Raw genomic sequence first — 26,158 nt, 5'->3', positions numbered from 1 at the left:
GCTACAGATATAACACTAATAAATTCTCAGAATAGTAACCACTTCTAATTTTCTCCCAACCGCATGGTCCCAATTCCTCTTTCAATGTTTTCAATGTTAAAATTTATAGGAATTGTTTCATTTGATACAGAGACACCACAGGCATAACAGTTGCTGAATGGGATTCACTAGCTGACTATTACCATAAACAATTTCAATGACTTTACCCACTTCACTTATGGAAGCTGTACATTGATGCAGCTATCTTTTTTTTTTTTTAATATGAACAAATAATTAAGACACATCATCTCCCAGATGTTGCCTTTGAAATTTTGTTCCCTTTCACTCCTGAAGACAACAGGAACTGATGGCAAATAGTATTTGTTTTGCCTGAAGGACAGTACCAATACACATACATTGAACAATTACATTCAGGAGTGCATGTATTTTATGTTTACTGTATTATTGCATACTGCCTCTCACTACATCTTAAAACTACTATTGTGCAAGAACTCTGATTTGACTCTCTCACCATTAAATCTATAAAAACATGTTTAGATGTCAACTAGAAAAATCTTCCCGATAACAGTTAGATGCCTCCTTGTGGAACATTATAAAGTATCACAAAGATGCAGCTATGCATCCTGAAAAGAGTTTTCAAGATTGCTTAATTAAAAATATATGCCTATCATTTAAGACTTTAACAAGCCAATTGGGGTTTTCGTTTTTTGGTTTTTTTTTTTTGCTTTTAAAGGAAGAAATAATCATGATTACTGACAGCTTTAATAAGCATTATCTATTTAGAAATCATGCAACAAAAAGTTGTTGTAGTAATAACAGCAAGCCTTTGGTACTTGCAATGTGACTCAGGTGCTTAAACACAGACCTCTAGTGTTATTTCAGGTGCTCATGCTAACTATAGGCTACTCGGCCTATGATACGGTAACAATTAGTGTTAAGTAACACACCATAAAACTCTTCTGCCCACATCCTGTCCTTGCTTCCCTGAAAATAAACTTAAGAGCTGCTGCTGTTGTGCAAATTAAGACTCCTAGACAGAATACAAACCACACAGAAGCTGTGGGATGTGTCCTTTGAAAGGAATGTCAACAGTTGGGACTGGAAAAGCAACCAGATAAAAATTAAGGTATTGTTGGTTGAAAGACTCATAAGGAAAAAGACCAAACTTGGGAGATTCTGACTTGTAACCTGAACTGAACGCACAGTCTGTCATCACCAGATTGTAAAAACTCTTAGGACAGAGATCTTGTTCAGTCACTACACTGCCACATAACAGGTTGGTTCTGCAGGTATGCTTTGTGCATGTGGGTGTATATAAACACACACGATCTCCAGCAAAGCTGCACGTTAGCAACAAAGGCTGTCCCTTCTCTTACCGCTCAGCTACTTCTACTTAAGATTTATCCTGCCTGCTATCTTTTTTTCCACTTCAGAAGAATGTACGCCTCCAGTAAACTCTATTTTGTACCTAACAGCTCCATGCTGACAACTCAGATGCCCTGTAGCACCTTCATATAAATGGCCTTCACACAAGATTCCAGATATCCCACATCACTATCAAACCACTTCCTCTAAGCCTATTAGTTTTTAAACCTAATTCTAAGGGGTTTTGGCAAGTTCCAGACTGTTTCCCCAAACAAGTTTTTAAACATTAACTCCATTTGTCATCTTTTACTTCCTACAACACTGCAAATCTAAATTCAGCATTTGTTTAGCAACTGTATGCTGAGCAAATACTACTTTGAGACAATTGGAGTGAACTGCAATACTCGTAGAATACTGAGGCTCAGAGTTTCTCTTGTCACCTTAACACCACTCACAATACCTTAAGTCTCCAATTCTGCAACTCACAGAACTCAATATTCTGCACTTTTAACAAACTTGACATCCTTTCTTCACTAAATATAATAAGTTCTAAGTTTCTTAGGACTAACTGCCATTTTAAAGACATCTTAACCTTCAGTTTACTTTTACTCTACTTTGTACTTTCAACATTTCCAATAAGCTTCTTATCAGAAGTACATTTAACAAGAATCCACACACATATGTTCATCAGAAATTCAAGCATCTTGTGATTAGTTAACATCACTGCCAACTTTGCAGTAGCAACACTAACTCTGGAACATGAAGTTGGCATGATATACCTGGACAAAAAAAGGATAGAGAACTAATACTACTGTTCTGAACAGCAGCTAGCTAACCTTTTAGCCCTGCAAAAAACTGTATTCAGCATCCTAAGCAGCTACAAATGGTATCCTTTCTTCAAAGGCCATATGTCCAGCCCAATTTTCTTGAAAAAACACAGCAGCAGCAACTGCTTTAAGAGCTTGCATTAAGCAGGTCTGAAGGCTCACATTTACCACCAGTGCACACAAATAAGTCCCAAAGGAACTGGAGCACAGTAGTTATTTCCTGATGTTTTAATATAATTATACCCATAATATCTAACATAAACTACTCTACTCCCTAGAATTCCATAAAAGAAAGAAGTGGAACAGTTTTAAGAGTCCCCCAAAACAATATGCAGAGCAGACACACTAAAAGAATTCCCCAACCAAAAAACCCACACTCACTGCTTGGAGAAGAGGAAGCATACACATCAACTTCTGACCCCACCAGAAGACTCTTGGAGTGCCTTACGCCAGTCATACACGTGACTATTCACTAGAAAACAAGATGGCATCTATGTTCTACCCACTTTTCCTTTGAGGAATTTACACTCTTAAGTAAGCAAAATAAATGAGATAATATTCAATGATTTTTGCATTCAAGAGTGTCAAGTGCTGTAAACTTCAAGGCACTTTTCTTACACAGAGAGATAATGATCAGCTACAGAGCATCACTTTCAGGTCAGCAGATCTCTATGACACTCCTGCTGAAAATGGGAACAAAGCAGGAAATGGAAACAACAGGTGTATGTATAGACACTTCTCATCCAGAAACAATTACTGGATTCTCAGGTGTTTCTCACCCTGCACTGAAGACTGGGATGAGCACTCTCATAATGCCTATTTCAGAACTGGTTTTAATGTATTTGGTTTGGGGGACTCTTAAAACTCCTGGCATAAACCTTTCTGGAACACAGCATAGAAAAATCATCTTCCCTGTTATTGAGTTTTGGGAATAACTTTGGGGAAAACACAAACAAACAAAACTGTATTACTGATCATGTCTTGCAGTAGGAACTTCAAATTTGATCTGTGTGTTACTGTTTCTTCTTCAAGTTTGCCTAAAAATAAAGAAGTCATAGACAAATATGCTCTTTAGGAACTTCCACCTGCAGTGGTATCATGCCTAAACCTACCTGCAGCTTCAGAACACGCACCATCTCAAAGCAACTGCACTTCAAGTTTACAGAAACACATCCAAGTGACTGCTCTGGTATGACCCAGCACAGGAATGGAAAACTACAATACATGTCCGGCAGTCTGGTCCTCTTCAAAAGGAGCTACTTCAGCTTGGGGCAGCCACTGACAGGCAAACAGAAGACTAAGCAATAAAAATCACCCATCTGCCAAGATCAGGACAATAAAAATGGCAAGACTTCATAGATTTATAAGAGTACTGCAAAATTGAAACTGGCTGATCGACTATCTAAAGCAAGTCACAGCGCAAACTTTGACAGTGGATGAAGAATACCCAGAGAAAATGCAAATTATGAGAGGCAGAAAGATTTTTAGAAAAATTCTGAAGACTGCAGATTATGCAGATGCAGATTATTAGGAAGGAACCTAATCCTGCACAGACCCAATGATAACATTTGGCCATCCAGGGCTATCCAGCATTATAAACTCTTTTCTGTTTCTGTGATTTCATGACATTCTCCTCACTGCTGTCCTCCCAACAACATCCAATTGTTTTTCCTTGCATTTCTGAGGGACACAGACTGTTGTAAGAACATCTGGCTAAGTGTCCATCTCCAAAGGCAGCATTGTGACTCCGTGACCTCACTCACGTACTTCTTATATTCCTATAATTATATGATATCTATTGACCCAGAGTCAAAGTACCAATAGATCTTTCATACATTTGTCCACCTACACATCCACAGTACTTTTCAAACTTTCTCAACGAATCAGGCAGGAGTTCTGCAGCAGACAGCTCCATTTATCCAAGCCTAATTCCTTCCAGAGGGGGTCTGCCCAGAGTAAGGTAAAGGTCCTGGGGGGCAAGGAAAGAAAAAAAAGAAGTACTACGATTCATTTGCAAGAATAACAAATCATGGTTACGAAGGCATTCGCATAATATACCCTCATCATTTATGAACTTTAAGGATTATATTTTTTTCATCTTAAAAGCATTCTCCATAATACAGAGGGCATATGACCAAGAGAGACTGGGTATTTTCCGTAATTCCCTGAAGTGCCGACTAGCATTACCTGTGTGTCTCTTGTGTGTGTCTCAGTTTACTGATCATTTTCACAAGAAACCTTACTTCCTTGCTAAAGCCTGCAGTTCAACTGTGCTTGACTTTTACTTGACAGGAATAAAAAATACCCACCCACTAGGACAACAGTAGCTACGTGGGCACTGGTAAGTACTGCAAGGGCACAAGCATTCGCTGCACATTGCAGCAGTTTAGTACTTCCAGCTCATTTCTCCTGCAGACCCTAAAGATGTTTTCCTTCGTCTTCCACCAAGAAAACTGAATACACATACGCCCTTCCACCACGGGAGGTTTTTCTTTTTCCCTTTTGCTGTCAAAGACGACAGAGCTGCACAAAGCAGGCCTAGGCTGCTGCCTGCGTATCAAATAAACGCCAAGATTCCTTCCCCCTCCGCCCTTCCCCTTCCTCCAACTTCACTCGGAGCAGCTGACAACTGCCGAAGCCAGGAAGAGGAGGGGGACGACGGTGGAGAGGCAAGACCTGCACATGCACAGAAGGAGGCGACCCGAAGTCTCGGGCCAACGAGGAATCACATTAACCGCAGACCGCAGCTCAGCTACAAGCAGACGTGACCCCAGGACGCCTCCCCCGAACAGACTTACAACAAAGAAAATAGAGGGGAGGAGGTAGCTGCCCCGCAGCGAGTTCCTGCTCCTCCCCTTACGCTGCTCCCAGCCAAAACAGAGACCACAATGTAAACAGACACAAAACGTGCGTTTATGCCAAAGCGGGGGGCAGGGGCAGCCTCCTCCTTCCCTGCAGCAGCAGCCAGCATCGCCCACCGTTGCGTGCGGGGCGGCGAGCAAAGTTACCCTGCACCTCACACACTTCACTTACGTAAACAACGTATTTTCCCCTCGCTGCTGCCACACCACCTCCTCTCTCGAAAGAAATACCCCTCCTTAGCCCACAGGGTTTTCTTGAAACAAATCAAAACAAAACGTTGCCTCACACTCCCTCTTGCCTCCTCCAAAACGTCTCGGCCTGTAAGGTGCAGCCCCGACCAGGCCCTGAGATTACAAGGATTCGGGAGAGAATCCGTTTCTCAGTGCACTTCCTCAAAGGCAAACCCCCAGCCGTCAGCAGGCGGAGGCGGGCAGGGCGCACAGCCGCAGCGGGGGCCGAGCGCTGCCTCCACCTCACCTCTACCCGACACCCCCCCCGCCCAGACCTCGAGGCTGGAGCCTTCCCTCCCGTCCCCTCACACCTGCCCCAGGCCTCGACGGCTACACCAACCGCCTCTCCTCCCGGCCCTTTTTGGGCCAGAGATTATTTATTACGCAGGCGGCGAAAGGATGCGGGGGGTGGAGAGGGGACCGGGTAAAGCAGGAGGAGGAGCGGGCTGCCAAGGGCGCCCGCCCTCCCTCCCCACCCCGCAGAGGCGAGCGGCAGCAAGCCCTCACCCTGTCCCAGCTGCACGAAAACAACCTTCCCATCCCTCCACCCCCCGCGCCTCACAAGGGCGCGCGCCTGCGTGCAGGGCCAACGGACAATGGCAACCGGAGCGCCCGGGGCGGGGGAGGAAGAGGAACAAGGGGCGGGCAGAGGTCGGCGGGCCGCGCTCCCCACACTACCCCGCCGCCGCAACTCACCGTCCCGGCTGCTCTCCCCCACTGCACATTTCAACTGGGAAGCGCAGTTCTGCGCCTCCCCTCGCGTTCCCTTCGCCCCCCTCCTCCTCCTCCTCCTCTCTCCCGCGGGACACTCACCCGTTCTGCAGCGGAGCCCGGACCCTGCGCGGGGCGGCAGCAGCGAGACCCACCCTGTAGGAAGACGCAGGCGGGAGCGGCAGCGCAAGCGATCGCGGAGGGAGAGGATGGCTGCGTGCGCCCGGCGTTACCCTGGCCCGACGGAGCGGCCCGCGGGCCGTTGGTGCCGGTGTGAGAGACGGCGGGAGGGAGGAGGGGCCCCAACAGCTGAGAGGATGTAAACAGACAGTCACGTGATCCTGCCTCCGAACGGCCGGTCTCCCTCCGCCCCACGGGGCGCCTTGAAAGGGGGAGGAGGGGGACGTGAGCCGCTCCGATCCCAGCCCTGATTGGCCTCGCGTTGCCAGCCTGAGAGCCAATGGGAGGCCGGCGTTCACGGCGCTCGTCAGCAGTCGCCTGGGGATGGGGGGATCCTTGCGCTCGCGGTCGCGCCCGGCCGCAGGCTCGCCCCTCCCACGGCAGCCTGCAAACCCTTCCCTGGGGCCGCGTCGCCCGTGTGCCCGCGGGTCTCCTGAGGGCAAGTGGGGAAGGACTGCGCGGCTGGGGGTCGGGGCCGGCCGCGGGGGGCGGAGCGGCAGCACCGCAGGAGGGCGGAGGAGGACACTCGGGCCCGGTTAAGAAAACGCTTAAAGAGCCCGGTGTGGGGGCCAGCAGGGCCAGGGTAGTGATCGTCCCTCTGAACTCGTCACTGGTGTGGCCGCACCTCGAATGCTGGGTTCACTTCTGGACCGGTCACTACAAGAGCTGTATTAGGTTGCTGAGAGAAGGGCAACGAAGCTGGTGAGGGACTTAGAGCACAAATCTGATGAGGAATGGCTGAGGGAACTGGGGGTTGTTTAGTCTGGAGAAGAGAAGGCTCAGGGGGAATCATCACTCTCTACAACTGCCTGAAAGGAGGATGGAGAGAGGAGGTGGCTGATCTCCCAAGTTACAGGTGATAGCACAAGAGGAAATGGCCTCAAGCTGTGCCATGGGAGGTTTAGATTGGATATTAAGAAAAATTTCTTCACCAAAAGCATAGTCAGGCATTGGAACTGGCTGCCCAGGGCAGTGGTGGAATCGCCGTCCTTGGAAGTGTTCAGAAAACATGTAGATGAGGCCCTTAGTGACATGGTTTATGGTGGACTTGGCAGACCTAGGGTAAAGGTTGGACTTGATGATCTTAAAGGTCTTTTCCAACCTGGTTGATTCTATGAAATGGCTCTGCTTTCACCAGGCTTCCTCATTTTATGGCATTTTCGCCTTTCTCCAACATGCAGAGGCAAGGGGTGTCTCTTCAGCTACCCCTTCTAGGCCTCTCGCGATGGCTGCCTCTCTCCTGAAAAAGGGCCTTGAGGCTTCAGTGTTGCCAATGCTCCAAAAGATGAGATAGTTTGAAAAACTACAGGGAGGAAGAGAGATCCCAGGGAAAGCTCAGAGGAATTTTGGAAAAGAGGAAGTACTGTGGAAGGGAATAGACAGGAGTAAGCAGAGTTCAAACTACCTTGCAGCCTCTGTACAGGCTGGTGAAGGCCGGGTGATCAAAAGTATTGGGTCATTCTGAGCTCTGAAGTGAGGTTTCTAATTCACCGTCTCATGTTTGGTGTCAAAGGGGGCTAGAGGAACGACATGAGATTTGGGGAGTCAAAGAGTAGGGAAAGTAGGCTGCTTCTGGTGTTTTGAAGAATTAAAAGTACACAGGTGTCAGGACTTGCAGCAGTGTGGCTAATCAGCTTTCCATTGAGGAAAGGAATGAGAAATGCCAGAGATCAGTATCAGAAAATGGATTATATTCGCGTTTGTGGAGCAGTAAATTCATATTCATCAAATGATCAGGCAAAAGGTGCAGTGTTTATGGATTTCAGGCTACCAGATACAAAAGCCTGAAGATCTAGAGTGGATTTTATAATAAAACCAGCAATTTAAGTAACTTGGTGACATTTACAATGATAATTTATCTGGAGTGGTTTAAGCATCGAGAATTTTATGAAATGCAGCTGAGAAGCATAAAGTTTTGAGCTCTAGCCAAAGTTTGAGTACTGGTGGAACAGGATTTCTAAGTAAATCCCTGAGAAATGAGGTACACATAAATGTAGCTGGTAAGAGGCCAGGAGTAAGTATTACTCTGTGGCAGGGCGAAATTAGTTAATACCTGCGGCACACAATGGTTATAGATGGCAACAACTAAGGTGGAGATAATTTGCAAGATAAGGGGGATAATTTCTGCTAGGCTATGACTGACAAATAATTGTCTTTTTTTAGCTGGACTGAGGGATTAACATAGTCCTGCAAATTGCCATACTGTCACTGCTGTAACTGATGCCTCCTTGCATGAGAGAAATGGAGGGGAGGAGAAACAAATAAATTTCATTTTAATGTTAAAATATGCCTTGCCATCAGACAGTCAACTTATAATTTTTGCTGGCTTTGTGTGTTGAATATTTTTTCCTATTAAAAATTTTTAGATAGATGTAGTAAGTGTGTATAATTCCCTGCCTATTGTATGTATGAGGATTTCCTGGGTTTCATTCCCTTTTTCATCGCATCCTAGATCTTGTGCATGACCAACACACACTCATTACTTGTCAGACAAGGTGCACTTAATATTCACTCAGGACAGGAGTTATGACCATATTTTGCTCATTTAATTTTAAAAGAATTTTTCGGATAGCTTTTTTCCCCAGTAGATTACCATGTTATGCTTGAACTGATACAATTTTTTTTCAATTTACAGTGGACATAGGCATCCAGTTAGGAAGGTCGTTCTGCTGCCTTCTCTCAGAGCTGAAAAGAAACTTTGGCATTCAGGTCTAGTAGAAAATTCTGCTCAAGCATGTACGATTCTCCAAATCTGCTCTTAACTTGTCTTGTCCATTGTCAAACTAGAAGTAAGATACATGTTTTCTGTTGCAGTATGTAAATTCTGCCTCTTAATGTGAAACATATTTGTTGTCACATTATTTTGAATTTGAGATGTGCATAATGTGGACAATCTTTGTTTTTAGTGTAAGAAGTTAATGTTCTTTAAAAAAATGTTACCTCAGCTTAAGTATTACATGACAGCTCTGTATAAAATACTTGAATTCAAAACCCATGTGCAGCACTTCTTAGTTGAAGCACAGTGAACATCTTTTCACCCTCAGAAAACAATGGATTGTATAGGCTAACATGCTCCCAAAACTTCATTATTCTGTGAAAGTTTGGGAGTTTTTTACTGCCTGTGTAGATTTAAGCATTATTTACTCTTTTGATACTTTGTCCTGATACTCTTCGTTTTCATGATCATGCAGATCAAGAAAGTCTGAACTAGGTGGAAGACCGGTTTGTCTTTTTTCTGTGCTGCTGGTGAAGGTTATAGCATTCAGATGCCTGATAGAAAAGCATGTAATCCAGGCTGCCATTTTTTAGATAAATTTGAGATTGCTACTAGTGATCGTTAAGTTTAAGTATTGAGACTTATCTGTTAGCATATTGAGCAGAAAATTATATATGTACAACAATTTCCAAATAAAGATGATGTCATATAGTTGAGTAGTTAGACACATTTATTTTCTTATTTATGTAGAAAAAAGTTGGCATTTTGGCCTTCCTAAAAATGGCATTAGCTTAAAGTAGACTGGTGCAAACTGCATGCGTTGAATATAATCTTGTCAACATAAAAATAACAATGTGTAATTTACATTGCTTATATTTTTTGCATATCTCAGTTCAGTTAATTAAAACCATTTAGGTATCATTGCATCTCAGCTTGATTTCGGTCAGTTTCAACTTTATGTTCATATAAACTTCTAAATATTTTCAAATGCTACAGAAAATATATACAAACCAAGTATTTTTCTTGAAAAATTATTTTTAGTTGATTTACTATGTCTGTTTTGCATGCCTTCTGATTATTCTTGTCTTCATACAATATTTTCTTTCTTTACAAGTTTTGACTGATCAGTTTTACAGGTGTAGAGTGCAAAAAATATGTGCTATATAAGTAGCAGTTACAGTTTTCAGATACTGTCCTCTGCTCCCTACAATAGATATCACTTCTGGCAATTGCGTGCAAGGTCCTGCACATGGGTCAGCGCAATTCCAAGCACAAACACAGGCTGTGTGGAGAATGGATTAAGAGCGGCCCAGAGGAGCAGGACGTGGAGGTGTTGGTTGACAAGAAGCTCAGTGTAACTCAGCAATGTGCATTTGCAGCCCAGAAAGCCAACCATATCATGGGCTGCATCAAAAAGAGCATGGCCAGCAGGTTGAGGGAAGTGATTCTCCCCCTCTACTCTGCTCTCATGTGACCCCACCTGCAAAACTGTGTTCACCTCTGGGGTCCCCAACACAAGAGGGATGTGAACCTGCTCAAGCGAGTTCAGAGAAGGCCACGAAGATGATCAGAGGGCTGGAGCACCTCTGCTATGAAGACAGTCTGGGAGAGCTGGGGTTGTTTAGCCTGGAGAAGTCTCACAAGAGAACTTAGAGCAGCCTTCCAGCACCCAAAGGGGGACTACAAGAAACCTGGAGAAGGACTTTTTAAAAGGGCCTGTAGTGATAGGACAGGAAGTAGTGGCTTTAAACTGAATAGAGGGTAGGTTCAGATTTAAATATAAGAAATAATTTCTTTACTGTGAGGGTAGTGAGTACTGGAACAGCTTGCCCAGAGAAGCTGTGGCTGCCCCATCTCTGGCAGTGTTCAAGGCCAGGTTGGATGGGGCTTTGAGCAATTAATTTAATAGTAGAAGGTGTCCCTGCCTGTGGCAGGGTGGTTGGAACTAGATGAGCTTTAAGGTCCCTTCCAACCCAAAACATGCTGTGATTCGGATGAATACACTGAGCATGTACTTAACTCTGTGTCATATGTTGTCATTGGCGTAGCCTGTTTCAGGAAGAGGGCTCTGAAATGGGGAAGTGCTGCAGTGGGTTTGTTCTGTCTTGCAGACTTGGTGTTCCCACACTGACATCTTGTCTCAGAGCAAAAAATGATGTATTACTGAGAAAATTATAAGTAACACAAAGGGAAAATTAATTAAGTAACTGCTGGGAAACAGTTTCTTTTACTCTAAATGTTTGGCCTGCCTATCGTACTTTTAAAATATTTTACTTTTGCATTCTTTGCTCCAAGATACTGGAGTGTACCTTCTCGTCTGACTCTCATCTGTACCTCACCAGCCACCATGCTATTTCCAAAGCTTTATAGTAAGTAGTGTTCAACTTCTCAGGAAGGGAACTGTTTCAGCCCCCCCACTCTCAGAGTGCCAAACCCAAGCTGAGTGCCTTTACTTGTACGTACAGCACCAACCCACTCATAGATGTATGAATATATAATGGGCTAGTCTGACTGCACAGCCATGTGTCACATTGTAACCCCCAGCTTTGACAAGTAGAGAAACACCAAGCTGGCTTCAGAGGCTGTTGATGTGGACTTCTGAAACTGTCTAGGCAGCCATGTAGTGTGCTCCTTTCAGGTGTGACCTGGCTCTGGAAGTAGTTTAGTCACATTTGTATGGTGTTGCTTTGACAGGTGAGACTTGAAAGATTCCACACGTAAGATCGGCAGGATCTACGTATGCAAGTTCTGGTGTCTCTGCATCTTTGGCCTTGTTAATCTGCAATTGGGGTAAGCGTACTCAGCATAACTGTCTTAGATAAAAGTGGTTGTATGCTTATCAAACTTTAGATCAGAATAAGGTTGCCCAAAAGTGCTAGAGCTTCTTAATTGAAAAAGGCATCTTCAAAAAGGACTAAATCATCATTTACTCCAGGCCATGTTTATGTGCCAGGTTACTTCACAGAATATTCCTACTGGTCTGTAAGACTTCCTTGCCACTTTGATTTTCTTTTAGAACTGCACACTGTCCTTCTCCTGTCCACTTCAGACAGGTAGTTGGTACTGTAACCTTGCTAAGGCATTTGTAATTTTTAGTAATAGAGATTTTCTTTGCTGTAGATTTTGAAATACACTCTTCTCAGACATGAATTGCATTAAGCAATTGAACAGTGTTACACATGCTGTAGATCATGATCACACTCTTCTGAAGCACGCAGAATCAGTTCCAAAGAAAATGTGTTGGGGCTTGAGTCACATACATATATTTGGAATACCTGTAATCTATCAGTGCGTTCCACCTCTTACGCCCCATTTAAGTGATCACAACTCTTACATGCTTTATCAGGCAAAATGTGATACAATCGTAGCTTCTTTTGTTGCCCTGAGTAAGCAAGAATAGCATGATAATTACCAAAAGTGATGTGCCTCATACATCTGGTTAGGAGAGTGTAGGAAGCTTTTCTTCTCTTGCTGTAAAATCCTCTGCTAGGGCAGTGTTAGCATTCTCAAGCCTCCTGGAACAGTCATGTTGGGAGTGCTCCTGGCTGCCGGCAAAGCATGGCACAGAGCCAGAAGTATTATTTTAGCCATCAGAATATAAACTATGCCCAGTTCGTATTTTAAAACGTTGAAAACACATGCTAGAAAAGAAAAATATTAAAGATGAAAATGACTGAAATGAACTGAAAAAGGAAATAAATGGAATCTGTAACGCAGGTCTCAAGGATGTATTTCTCATGATTGGCTGTCTGACCTTCTTCAGATTACTTTTCCAATTTACTGCTTGTGTTTTCATGGTTTTTTCTTCTGTTAAGAAGAAGCCTGAGATTGTAGCAATGGAAGGGTTCCAGTGGTCTGTAGTCACTGATAAGAGTGTAAGTAATATTGTTCATAGACATAACAAACAGATCACATCTAGAAAACAGTTGACATACTGTAAAATTCAGTTATGCAATCAAATATAAAAAAAATCTTTTACAATTTTGTACCAAGACAAGTGTTTGTCATTTATAGAAGTAACCTGTTCATCTGTAATGATATTTTACAAATAATAGGGTATATTAAGCAATTCTTCTCTTTCAAAAGGTTATGGATACCTATTTTCATTAGTTCCCCCCCCCCCCCATGACTCATGATGGCAAAATAAATGTCTTCCTTTAGTGTTTTTGCTTTCAACCGTTTGAAACTTGTCTCAGAGCTATATTAGGATACAAAATGAATGTGTCAGCAGAAAGTGTCATATATTATCGCCTCTGTCCTACTCATTGATTGTAAACTGCAAGCACGAGACATTCTCCATGGAAATATGTTGATTTGTCTCTGGCTGTAGCTGACAGTGAGTCAACAACAGACTTTTTGTCATCCTTTTCTTAAATCAATAGGGTGTTTTGCTAAATTTATAATGCTGTTTTTTTAGAAGCAACATAGTCCTTTGAACTGAGAAAAATCATATGCCACCATGATTAATAGTTTGAAGCCAAACACTCTGTGACCTTTTCTTGAATGAGTCATGTTAAAGGAAGTTGCTGTATTCTGTATCTTAAATAATAGCAAAAATTTTATTCTGATATAGATAAATATCGGGATTTTGCCTGTAATTTTGTCTGGGTTTGTTAATCAAATATGGAAAAATATGTAATTTAACTTACATGAATTAACATTTAACTTGTAGAGCCTTTCTTCTGTGTATGGGCTGATAATACACTATTGTTAGTCCTCTTACTGGTAGTCAGCTGGCCTATGTGCAATAATTTCAGAGGCTTTTAAGACCAACCACTTACTTGGAATGACAATCTATTAGGTATCTTTCTTACACAGAATCGTGGAACCATAGGATAGTATGGGCTGGAAGGGACCTTCAAAGGTCATGTAGTCCAACCCCCCTGCAATGAGATCAGGTTGCCCAGAACCACATCCAAACTGGCCTTAAATGTCTCTGGGGATGGCGCATCTACCACCTCTCTGGGGAACCTGTTCCAGTGTTTTACCACACTCACTGTAAAGAATTTTTTCCTTACATCGAGCCTGAATCTTCCCTCTTTTAGTTGAAAAGATATTACCCCTTGTTCTGTCACAACAGGCCCTGATAAAGAGGCCCCATCTTTCTTATAGGCCCCTTTTAAGAACTAAAAGGCTGCAATAAGATCTCCCTGAACTCTTCTCCAGGCTGAACAACCCAAACTCTTTCAGCCTTTTCTCATGGGAGAGGTGCTCCATCCCTCTGATCATTTTTACAGCTGCTTTCATCTTTAAGTAGGAAAGATGAGAAAAACTATGCATGTTATAAATATGTCAAAACCCAAAATGTCTCTATTTTAATTTCTAACACGTTTAATGTTTTGGTAAAGTGAGAAGATTAATTTTATATGTTTGGTTTTCTTTTTCATAAGAGGATTCAAATCTCTTAAGCGATAAGATTGAGTGTTATAAACATTAATTTAGTTTTCTTTTGGACTGTATAAAACTTATCTTTTACTAACAGGCTACCAAAAAGACAGGGAAGCAGTCATTTCTTCTATAAAGGTCATTAAAACTACCATGCTATTTTTGTAAGTTCATAGGATATAATAGCCTACATTTTAAGTAATTTTTATGAGAAACAGAGAAATAATACATTAGATCCAACAGACTTAGTAAAAGATTTTTGCTTAATATGCAACATGCATGTTGCTTTTTAAAGGTCTTGTGACAGAACATATTTTCTTTTAGCCTCCTCCAAACTTTTGATGCTTTCAACAAAAAAGCAGAAAGAAAAAAAAAATATGTTTTTCTCCAAATTTGGCAGAAGTTTTACACTTTTTTTTCCTTGTTTTTGCTTTTTGGATGATGTAGTTGACTATTATAAGTCTTTGATATATGTGCATATGGCTGGGGCAGTAAAAGTGAAACTTCATAACTGTGTCTGAGGAGCACATTATTTAGTAAATTATATGAAACTAGATTGTTAAGAGAGATGTAGAGGATCTCTGGGTGGATCTGGTCTCAGCTAATTAGAGTACTTTCCTAGAATCCATCATCTGTGGTTGTACACCACACCTTTAGGTATATAGTAGAAGAAATTAAATGGACTGAATATTCTCGCCTGGTTTATTCCTCCAGCTCTTGGAGCAGTGGTGAGAAAGGTAAAAATTATGAAACTAGATTAGAAATTAGCTAGATAAGATACTGCTTTTGAAATTATATAATTGAATATGTCTATGGGAAACAATATGCATATGAGTGAACTATATGGCAGTAGCAAGCATTGCATTAGTTTCCCAATTTGCAGCAGGTAAAGGTAGGTAGGAGAAGATTAAGTGAAGAGTGAAGGAAAGATGATGGATAAAAGGACAAGAGAGGAAACAAAGGATGAAAGAGAATAGAAGTGTATGATATGAAACTGGGATCTGAGAAGTTACAGAAGGCTGCAGAAAACAGCTTATGAGAATAGTGCAAAACAAAGCTCAAAATTTTAATTTTAACCCATAATGAACACAAAGTTAGTGGTTAGGACCTACGAATAGAGTAGTATCCAAATGGTTTCAAACCCATAGGGCAGTAGAAGCCACTAGAAACTACCCAGCATGTAAATAAGCACTTAGCTAAAGCTTGTATGACGAAATTATTTGCTATCCATCTGGGTTCATGGGTTTCTTCATATACATCTGTATTAAGGGTGAAATTATGCAGTTATGTAAAAAATAGATACACAAAACAAAAAGATCTGACACAACTAATGCTACGAGTTGCTCCTGGGGAGATTCCAGTTGGACACTAGAGGAAAATTTTTCACAGTGAGCCATTGGAACAATCACCAGGGAAGTGGTGGACTCCCCAGTATTGGACACTTCCAATATTTGGCTGGACAAGGTGCTGGACTATCTAGTCTAAGTCATGTTTTGCCTAGAAAGGTTGGACAGATGATTCCTGAGGTCCCTTCCAACCTGGTGTTCAATGATTCTATGATAAAAGATAAAGGAATTGCAGTAATTTCCTTAACCTCGGCTGTGAAGAGCAGAGGATAGGAGCATCTTATTTTCTGTAATATTTCACTAGAAATAGATTTTAGAAAGCCACAGTGAAAGATGCATCATAGACATCTAAGAGTTGTTCTGAATAATTTTACAAATGGCGCACTGTCTTGGATTCTAGTGTAGGATATTTTTGTTCTCTGTTATGACAGAGGCTGCTTTAGACATTGTTCAATCCAGCTTTATCCCAGATCCTTAAAAATTTCTGTGAAATTTCTTGCTTAGAACCTTTGGACCCTTTAGACCTTGTCTGTCAGGGTAGCTTCAATTCCTTGTGTAATGTGGGTATGCTGCTGCTGCAAGTTCATTTAGCTGAGTGACCCTGAGGCCTTTTTTGTGGCTTTTCATTTGGTACTATCTTTAACATCACTGACATTAATAAAGTCAATGTATTACCTTTCTTTATACTGACTTTGTACCCTACAGCCAGGAAGGATAATTTCAGAAGATAACAGTAGCTCTTCTTTATTCTGGTGATTAAATGTAAGAGAAGTCTAAGAGAACCTTCATTTAATTCAGTCACTGACCCCCTTCGAATGTTAGAATTAATTTCTTTTATCACAGGCTAATCAGTTTTCTGCAACAGAAACAAACTAAGTATATGGTGTTTGTGTCGCTTTTTAAAACTAATTTAGCTGTTGCTGAAGAGTGACGCCATTCCCAATCAGAACTTGGGAATCAAAACATAGTCAAATACTGAGAGTATGAACTGTAATAAGTACTTGCTTTGTGACTCAGAGCTGCAGGGGACTGTAATGTCTGAGGACATTTATAGTTAGAGGTTGAAATGTGCTCCTTATTTCACAGAAAGTAAGAGATGCGGAAACGTGGAAAGGTAAAGACCCAGCATTCAAATAATGCCAAATGCATTCTTAGTGGCACACGATGTAGACCTTCCAGCATCTATAACCAGTTTCCAAAACTTCAAACAAACTTACTCAATACCTACATTTTATTTAAAGCCATAAATGCTTACTAAATTTTATATATATACATATATATATATGTAAAAATAACTCTGGTAAACTTCTTCCTTGATGACTATTATTTAAGAACCCTCTAAACATTCTTTGGGTTATTCTTGCAGACTTTTTTCCCCTCAATGGTCATAGGCAGTCAGTAATACCCACAGGTGGTGTTATTGCAAAGGTCAGTAACATCCAAAATATCCTCATTATTTCCTCTGCCTAATAATAGAGTGTAAAGTCTTTGGGAACAGGGTACATCATTATATGGTTTTATTACTGCATCTCACCTGTGTAGCTCAGCTCTTACAACACTCCCTTTTAATAAATCAAATATCTTCTGAACTTATGATATTGATGTACTAATCTTTCTGGTGACAACTCTTAGGATTTTGCAAAAGTTTCCTTTAGAAACACAGTCATTCGTTAATGCAAACGAAGGAGGAAGTTATGTTGCATTACTCTTAATTATTACTGATTTTCAGTGGGACCTTGGTTCTGTCATAAAATAAGATTAATATTTAACAAAAAGAAGACACCTTATTTATGTCAGCACTGTATTGAGGAAAGTTCATTAAAAAGCTGAGATTTATGTTTAGTCAGCATCCTACTGTTGTTCTCCTCCCATCTGGGACATTGACACCAGAGAGATTGATTACTTTAGCTTATTTTTAGATTCTTTTTTCTTCAAAGTGTAATTACTACTGCGGCATTGTAATGCTAGCAAAACCTCAAAGCTTCCAGACCTGAAACACTATGAAATGGCTGGGAAGAGCTTAACCCAAATCGGTGATAGCAATTTGATAGGGATTCCTCCTCCTTCAAACAGAAGATAGTGTTTCTGTAAAAGGACTTACATCTGCCAATTGATTATATATGTAAACACCTTTACCCACAGAGAAAATAAAGTGCACATTACTTCTGTGCACTCTCGTTATATTTAATTCCAAAGACTTTAATGGAAGTTGAAGGATAATTTTTTTAGTACAATGATATAACAGTGAAGTAATGGTACTTTTCATTTCGATAGCTTTTCAATATAAAGATAGTTATTTTCCCAGATCTTTATAGAATACGCACATATCATTATCCTTATTTTATAGAGAGTACAATGAAGCACAGCAAGGTTAAACAAATTTCTCAGAAATAGAAAAAAATTAAGGAAACCCAAGAATAGTACTCTAATTTCTTGTCATCTTGTTCAGTTCTTGTTCAGTTCTTGTTCTTGTTTTCACAAGATCAGCCTTTATTAAGTTGTCATCTGAAGCACCTTTAAACAGGTTATATGCATGAAGAATTTAAATGAGAGGCAGCTAAAGTTCATTTAGGAGGTGAACTATCAAGAGGGGATATAAACAACATTGCACTGATGACGAGTTTTCCGAATGGGGACTGTTTGAAATCCCCGTCATGCTACTTTGCTGCAAATTTCGTGTGGACTTTCTTTTCATGACTGGAGCACTCACCAGAAAACCCCAAAAAAATGTCATTATATAGAAGAAATTGCTAGTTTGTGGTACTGCTGGGTTCCTTTAAGCAGAATAAGTTTCCTGCTATTGTAGGGAGCCTGAGATACTGGTGATGTCCTCTGGTAGCTTTTGTGCTACATGCCTTACACTTTTTGCAAAGCAAAGGAAAGCGATCTATAATTCATGACATGCAGGGACACAGCTCTTAGCTTTTCTTTGGACCCTCTTTTACTTGCCTGTGTCTCATTACAGGGAGTTGGGCAAAACAGGGATGCCCACCATTTTGGTTTTTTTCATTCTTCTATAGATCTTACCAAATTTTGGAGACTTCAAGGTGAAATTGCTAGAAGCAAAACAGTCTCCTGTCAAAATTGTATGATAGATATCCAGTTTGGGCAGCTTTAGAAGAAAAATCATCATCAACCCTTAACCTCAGTGTTTTTCCTGTGGGGAAAAAAACCACAACAAACCCCAACACTTTAATATTAAACTGTATAGGCAGTATACAAATGGGGTTCCTAAAGTGAGTAAAGAATTGCAATCCTGAAATTTCTATTTAGATTTGTCTTTAGGGGAATGACATTTGGATGAGCTCAAAAGCTGTTTTCATGAATTTTTGCAAATTTCTTCTACAGCAAAATTTAGCTTCTTTCACCAGTCATCACTGCAAGTTGCCAGGAAAGTGTCAGAATTCTTCTCAGTAAATCTGTTTCTACAAATTTGTCCCAGGTAGAAAAAAACATTTTTGCAAAGAAAATGAGTCTTCTGACTAAAAAAAAAAAAAAAATTGGAAAGAAAACCCTAAAAAACCTTCTTGCTGAAAGCTATTTAATTTTATCTTTGTAAATTTTTAATTTTTTTTAATGTAATTAGATGTAATTATTAAAATTTTTATTATTTGCATCCCTGTAGTAAGTTCTACTGTTTGCTGATTTGTACAAGATAAGTTATAAGTCCTAATGAGGCATACTGCTGATGGGTGGACCCCAGCCTAGTGTGCTGTGATAGACTAGATCTGCCTGTGTACAAAGCCTCTTACACTTGCTCCCCAAAGTGGCAATACTGAGGAGTATTCTGAAAGAATACTAGGGTAATTCTGGTAGGACCTGAAAATAAAATCTTACTGCACCTCTGAGTGGTTGGGTTTTAGTTTTTTGGGGGTTTTTTTGTTTGTGTTTTTTTGTTGTGGGGTTGTTTTTGGGGTTTTTTTTTTGGTTCTTTTGTTGGTTTTGGTTTGGTTTTTTTGGGTGGGTGGGTTCTTTTGTTTGGGGTTTTTTGTATGTGTGTTTTTTGTTGTATTTTTTCTGAGAGACTCTATCATCGTATTTCAATTTTAGGGCTGTAAACAAGAAGTGTTTTGCTGACAGTGACTCCGGATATATTACAGTTTAGTTATTAGATTGTATGCCTGACTCACCAGACGTCTTAACCTTCTACTGTTAGAATGCCTGGTACAGCAAGAAAAGGAATGTCCAGTACTTCCTCAGTAAACATGGATCCAGCCTGAGGTTCAAAGCAAATACTGAAATACTGTATTCTAAATACATAAAGGAATTGTGATGCTGTGTTTGCATCTCTTTGTTGAATAATACACTCTTGGATGGTTTTTCATTTTGGGAAAGAGTTTTTTGAAGAGACTTAAGAAAAAGCATGGTACAAAAGAAGAAGTAGTGAATTAAAAGCTTAGATGTTGCTTGAAAAGCATGTATTCTATAAGAACACAATTTGATCAGAGAAATATGACACTTTTCATTGGGATTTGTCGTGTCTAACTCCGAGTAACAGACTTGAATCCAGATTCTGCTGCAAAACCTCTGCTGCTGGACTGGCTTCTGTCAAAACATATGTACTTTTTTCTGCAAACTTAAGAAGTAATCTTTCCATTTCCAATGAGTGTGGGAGCCCTGAATCACAGCTTGCCATTCTATGGCTAGTCAAGCTTCCAAGTCCACTGCTGCAGGGACTTGGTGAAGGTCAGTCAGGATCTGTATCTGTAAGGCACACTCGAATGTGCCACAGATGAGAAGGAGAAATATTTCTGTTCAATTAGAAACGAATTGTGTCTGCAAGGATAATGCCATTAGTTTTCCTTCTTAGAAATTTTCTAAATAGAGAAATGTCAAAAGGCAAAACCCTAAGGGAACCATTCTGGTATGATGTCTTTTATATTTAAAGATAGTGTTCAGGAGAGGCAATACACTTGTTAAAAGGGTAGGTGTTTGAAGTGAAAAATGGAAGGTATTCTGTAAAAGACTTGAAAACAAATTCATCACTTCACACATTAGGCTATCTAGAGATGAGATTTTGGCATAGCATTTGAGGATAAACGGCATGTCTATTTGATCAAAGAAGTTTTTGGAGATTAGCTGAATATTAAATATGTAAATATATTTGCCTCTAATAGGTATGTAATTGGCAAGAATGATCAAAGTATCCTTTCCGATCCCTAGACAGATACTAAGTATGCATTTTCCAGTCTTAAGAATTGTGCTGCCTTTTTTTTTTTTTTTTCCTAAGAGCCTCCTCATCTGCTCTTCTTGGGGGAAAAAAATCACACTCATAAAGACTTCTTTTGAAAGGCTGGAAGAAGAACATTTGTTGTGATATATTGATCCTTTGGAAGCAGTTGATAGTGGCAAAGCCCACTCCATCATCCAGGAGTCTGACAACCCTGGCAACAGGCTGGCCAAACTGCACGAATCTGTTTTTTGCATTGCTTACATCCCTATGCTAGCAGCTGTTATCATACTGTTAGCCTTCTGCAGTCCTCATGTAACCTCTTGAAACTCACATGAGCTCCATGCTCTGAGACTACCTGCCAAATATTTTTAAAAAGAATCCTCATCACCTCTCTCTTTCTTTTCATTTTCCACCTGGGGGAGAAATAGCTTGATTAGTTTGGGTGATGATAGGAAGCTGGAGGAAATCCAGTCATGATTTTTCAGTTTGAAGGGTTTATTTCCTTTCATTTCATTCATTTCCATTCAGCTGAAGGTAATGAGGTTATGCAGGTCTGATTTCAAAGGGCACAATTTTGAAATTATGGGTTTTGCTTAGGTACAGTATAGCTTTAAATTGGTGATTTTGATGAAGTTGCATAAACTGGAGTATAATGCAGTTTCTTCTCCCAGAGATAAGGTGGCTCAGCAGTGAAGACATGCAGTGATGTTTTTTCTTTCTTCTCTCTCCCCGCTGAAGCACACAAGAACAGATCTGCTGAGTAGGAAGTGCTATTTTTACAGAATCACTTTTCAAACCAGAGCCTCTCTGTAGACGTTTTGAAGAGACCAAACTAAGCATCCTTGCAGTCACTTCTCCAGCTGCAAAGCTGCATATGAGAAGCTGTAGTGTAGGTCATGTAATAATTTAACAATCTCCTCTTTATCCATTCTGCTGTCAACTAGCCGAAGTATTTCCCAATAAGTGTTCTCCATATTTCTGGGGTTAACCATCCAGAAATTCCATGCATACATGCAAATAGCGTATGATTGCCAAAAAGAATTTTTTGAATTGTAGGTATCTAAAAAATGATGTCAGTGTGATTATTTTGGTTTGAAAATTCTTTTTCATTTACTAGATGCATTACTAAAATATCTGAGCATCTAATTTATTCTCATAATCAGCTCTTTGAGATAGAGAAATGTTATTATTTTTATCCTCATTAGTCAGATGAGAAGTGCTTTGGTTACAGCCACCCAGGACCTGCATAAAAGAGAAGGGAGCTAAGTCCATCACTTATATCCCAACCTGAATTGTTTAAATGCTAATGAGGTAGCAAACATGATTAAAGCACTTGTTTACAAGTTGATGCAGAGGCATCTCTCCCTTGATCATGCTGGTAACTATCCTCTCACCTCTTTTTTAGAAGCCCTTCATCTGCTGCCATTGACCTGCAGTTCATATTCTTGGCACCACTAGTAGTGGCAGCATATTTTTTGCCATGTGGTTTAGGCTAAATTTCTCTTTTCTCCAACTTTGCTGTGATCTGGGATGCCTCTTTGCAACTCCCCTCTATCTATTGTCTATCAAAAATTAAAAATGGTATTAAAAGGAAAAAAAAAAAATCAGAACACAGAAGCCCCAACACATTCGTAAATCAGAGATCTGATAATGATATAGTAACAATAACTATTCAAAACATTTGTTGAAAACCAGCCTTTTGACAACAGAGCATAATTTTTCAGTAAGTTTATTACTGGTTAAGGTATGATTGAAAATTTACCACATGCATATGTAGTCTTTCTTTATAATTTCTGCAGATGTTTTTACTTAAGAAACATTAGGTGACACGAGGCAAATTAACCAATTCGTGTGCCAAATAGGTCACACAGTGTTTGTGATATGCCACCTGTCCTGGGTTCAGCTATAGCAGTCATTTTTCTCCTGCTTAGTAGCTGGTGCAGTGCTGTGTTTTTTAACTTTCAGCCTGGGAACAACGCTGATAACACTGATGTTTTTAGTTGTTGCTAAGTAATGTTTATTCCAACCAAGGAGTTTCTCAGTCTCATGCTTTGCCAGGGAGGAGGGGAAGCCGGGAGGAAGCAGAGACAGGACACCTGACCCAAACTAGCCAAAGGGGTATTCCATACCACAGCACGTCATGCCCAGTATATAAACCGGGGGGAGTTACCCGGAAGGCCCAGATCACTGCTCGGGTCGGGCTGGGTATCGGTCGGCGGGTGGTGAGCAATTGTATCCTCTCCCCTTGTTATTTCACTAATCATTATTATCATTGGTGGTAGCAGTAGTGGTTTTGTATTATACCTTAGTTGCGGGACTGCTCTTATCTGAACCCGTGGGAGTTACATTCTTCCGATTCTCCTCCCCATCCCTCTGGGAACGGGGGGAGGAAGGGGGGGAGTGAGCGAGCGGCTACGTGGTTCTGAGTTACCGGCTGGGCTTAAACCGCGTCACCACCTCTTCCTTGCAACATGAAGCACAAGATTATTTGCTTTTTTTATCCTGACAGTAGTCTCCTTGACTTTGATAGCTCAAATTTCAGGCCACCTGCATAAGGTTTTACAGCAGGATAGCATGGGACTGCAGGGCCTGTAGCCTGAAATGGGCCTTTGAGCTGAGTTCCAGTTCAGTGACTTACAGACTTTGTCCATAAAAGTCACTAAACACCAATCTGCTTAAATTCAAAGGACTTTTTTGTTTGTGTTATAGATTTTTACATCTCAGATACTGTCATTATTAACCTTAGAGTCTGAATTAATGTTGACCCATAGTTTTACATGAATATATATTCTACTTCTCAGGACAGCTGCTTGCAAAACCAATTAGCCTTTGCTTCCTAGCACAGTTCTTCCTGTTTGTAGAACAGCCTAGGTGATGCCGAAATTTAGTTAAGACCATTTTAGATTTAGCTGCACAAGGACTTTTCTCATCTACAACCAACAGAATGTTTTGCTGAGTTCTGAAACAAGCAGAAGGAAAACGTACACAAAGTGTCAGTGTGTTATTTGCATTTATCCTTTTGTTGGAAAGACATTTATCCTCTGGTCCACTGAAGCAAAAGGAAATAGTATTTTAATTTTAGGACTGGGCTTAAATGAAAACATTGTACTTCCAAATAGTAGATTTCTGATATACACATAATTATAAGCTACTAATTTACTAGATGAGTATTCAAGTAAGGAAGCAAAACCATACTGGAAGAACAGGCAAGTAAGTGCATCCTAACCAGTAATGATACTCTGTAAACCACCTTGAAATTTTCCCAATGGACTTGTGATATCTAAGCAGTAGATTTAAGTCACTGCATATCCCTGCCTTGTGAACAAACAAATAATTATTATGTCATGTTTACATTCTAAGATCTAAAGTTACATAGTCATCTACAAACTTGAAGAGCCGGAATGCTTTGTATAATAAAAGATCACTGTCTGCCATATTCTTTATATCCTTGTGTAAAAAAAAGTGTTCCACTGAAGAAACTGTTTATGACTTGCCCACATTTTAGGTTTTTTTCTTACATAACAAAGTTTCATCAACAACTTCAATGACAATTCAGTATTTTTCTAGAAAGAAATGTATTACTTTACACAGTTTATTCAGTAAGTTTTGTTTTTAATGCCTTTCAGAGATACAGCTGTTTCCAAATTTTTCCTGCTAAGTTGAATTAAAAAATGTTCTTTACCCTCTTTTTTTTTCTTTTTTTTTTTTAAAGAACATTCTATAAAATTTACTGGTATGCTACACTGAAGAAGTGTACCATAGATTAGTTTAACTTGTAACACATAATTATGCATTGATGCATTAGTATATGAACTGTCCTGTTGTATTGCTTTCCAAGAAGACATGTTCTTCTACATGAAGAATAGAAATGCAACAGTGTCATGAAGTAGCAAGACATTACTTGGTAAAAAACTTCTTTTTGAATCTTCGGATGGACAATTTGTCTTTTCATAGTAAAGCTGTTTTAATGGGTGAAATCGAGGGATCATTGAAAGTGGTGCTAAAACCCTCAGACTCTGAAAAAAAATTACATGCAAACATTAAGCCAATTGCAATGAAAAGCCACACAAAGCTATGATAAATGCTGTTTTCTTTGTGTTTTCCCCACTTATTCTCTTTCAGTTTTAGTGACTGCACTAATTTTGCTCATTTTATAGAAAACTACAATTTATAAATACAAATTTAGAAGCTGGCTACATGGTTAGCTCTTTGAGATGGAAACAAACAAACAAACAAACAAGTTCAGGATCCAGATACAAAATTGCAGACTTGTAATGAGAAAGCAAGAAAGGTTTATTTTTCTAATAGTTTTTTAAAGTTATAAATGTGCTCCCACCTGTCCCACATTTCTGTAACTAATGATATCCAAAAGCTGGCTCCTCAGGTGATGGAATTCAGAATTACTTGATGCTAGTAAAGCAAAATCCACATAAACACACCCCTCAGTTTCATAGAAAAAGGCTGCAGTGTGTTAGCTATGCAGTAGGAGAAATTACAACAAAATCTATGCAATTAATAGGTTAAAAATAAACATGCTTTTCTTAGTTTTTCCTCAGATTCATCTGTTAGAAGTAAAAATATGTTTTCAGTTCTAGTAGTTCAGTTTCACGCTTTGTTTACAATTGAGAACTAATGAATTTACATTTTTTCCCACTAAAGGAGCTACTGAGATGAATGAGCACTTGAGAAATATCTGATAGAGCCTGTGTTTAGGATATTTCACTTTGTATTAAGCTTTTGATTAGCTATATAAAATGTCCAATATCCTAAGGAGGCTAGAAGAAGGGTTTCCCCTTCCTTTCATGTTGTTCATCAACCTGCATTTTATTGAGGCATTTAATGCCCTCTGCTGGCGCACATGTTTTATATCAAGTTAAAAAGTACTGGAAATTAACAGTTTGGCCTCTTCACCTCTGATTTTACCATGACAGGGCTATTCGAGCTATGTATAGTTTTGATAACTCTTTTGGCAAGCAGTTGAGGTTAGTACTGAGGTTTTATTCAGAGCTCTTGCAGGCCTGGCAAGGGCGAGCTCTGTACCTTGATACAGGTAAAACTCCTGCCAGTGCTGAAGCAGAATTAAAGTCAGATTGTAGTCTGAATTGCACTGTCATAGGACTAGAAAGAAATCACATCTCTTATTCAGAATTTAGGCCTGTGTATCATTAATGTACAAAGAGGACTAGATAACAAAGAAAGGATTTAACCTGGTAATATGCATCAGTGGCCTATCTCTAGTATTTTTTTCAAAGCTCATCTCAACCTGGACCTTAGCAGGTTCTGTTGCTGCCAGACATAAGAATTATTTTTTGCTTATTTTTTAAACCTTATTAATTCTCTTTATATCTCATACATTTTTGTAT

The 26,158-nt window shown here is 40.1% G+C and overlaps 1 protein-coding gene across 3 annotated transcripts in view; it reads right to left on the bottom strand.

Annotated features, from left to right (window-relative positions):
* Positions 1-6,317, bottom strand: part of PCMTD1 (protein-L-isoaspartate (D-aspartate) O-methyltransferase domain containing 1) — a 43,669-nt gene extending 37,352 nt beyond the window's left edge. The window contains exon 1 of one of the 3 annotated variants that reach the window (XM_030477752.1): positions 6,098-6,317. The gene's annotated coding sequence lies outside the window, so the exon portion shown is untranslated. Of the gene's footprint in view, positions 1-5,980; positions 5,999-6,097 lie in introns of those variants that run through there. The other 2 variants (XM_030477714.1, XM_030477734.1) reach the window with 2 other exon arrangements.
* Positions 6,318-26,158: the final 19,841 nt, after the last annotated feature.

The sequence above is a fragment of the Strigops habroptila genome, chromosome 1 (genome assembly GCF_004027225.2).
Source record: "Strigops habroptila isolate Jane chromosome 1, bStrHab1.2.pri, whole genome shotgun sequence".
Taxonomy (NCBI): Eukaryota; Metazoa; Chordata; class Aves; order Psittaciformes; family Psittacidae; genus Strigops; species Strigops habroptila.
The sequence above is the reverse complement of the archived record's forward strand: the minus strand, read 5'-3'. Positions and strand labels throughout refer to the sequence as shown.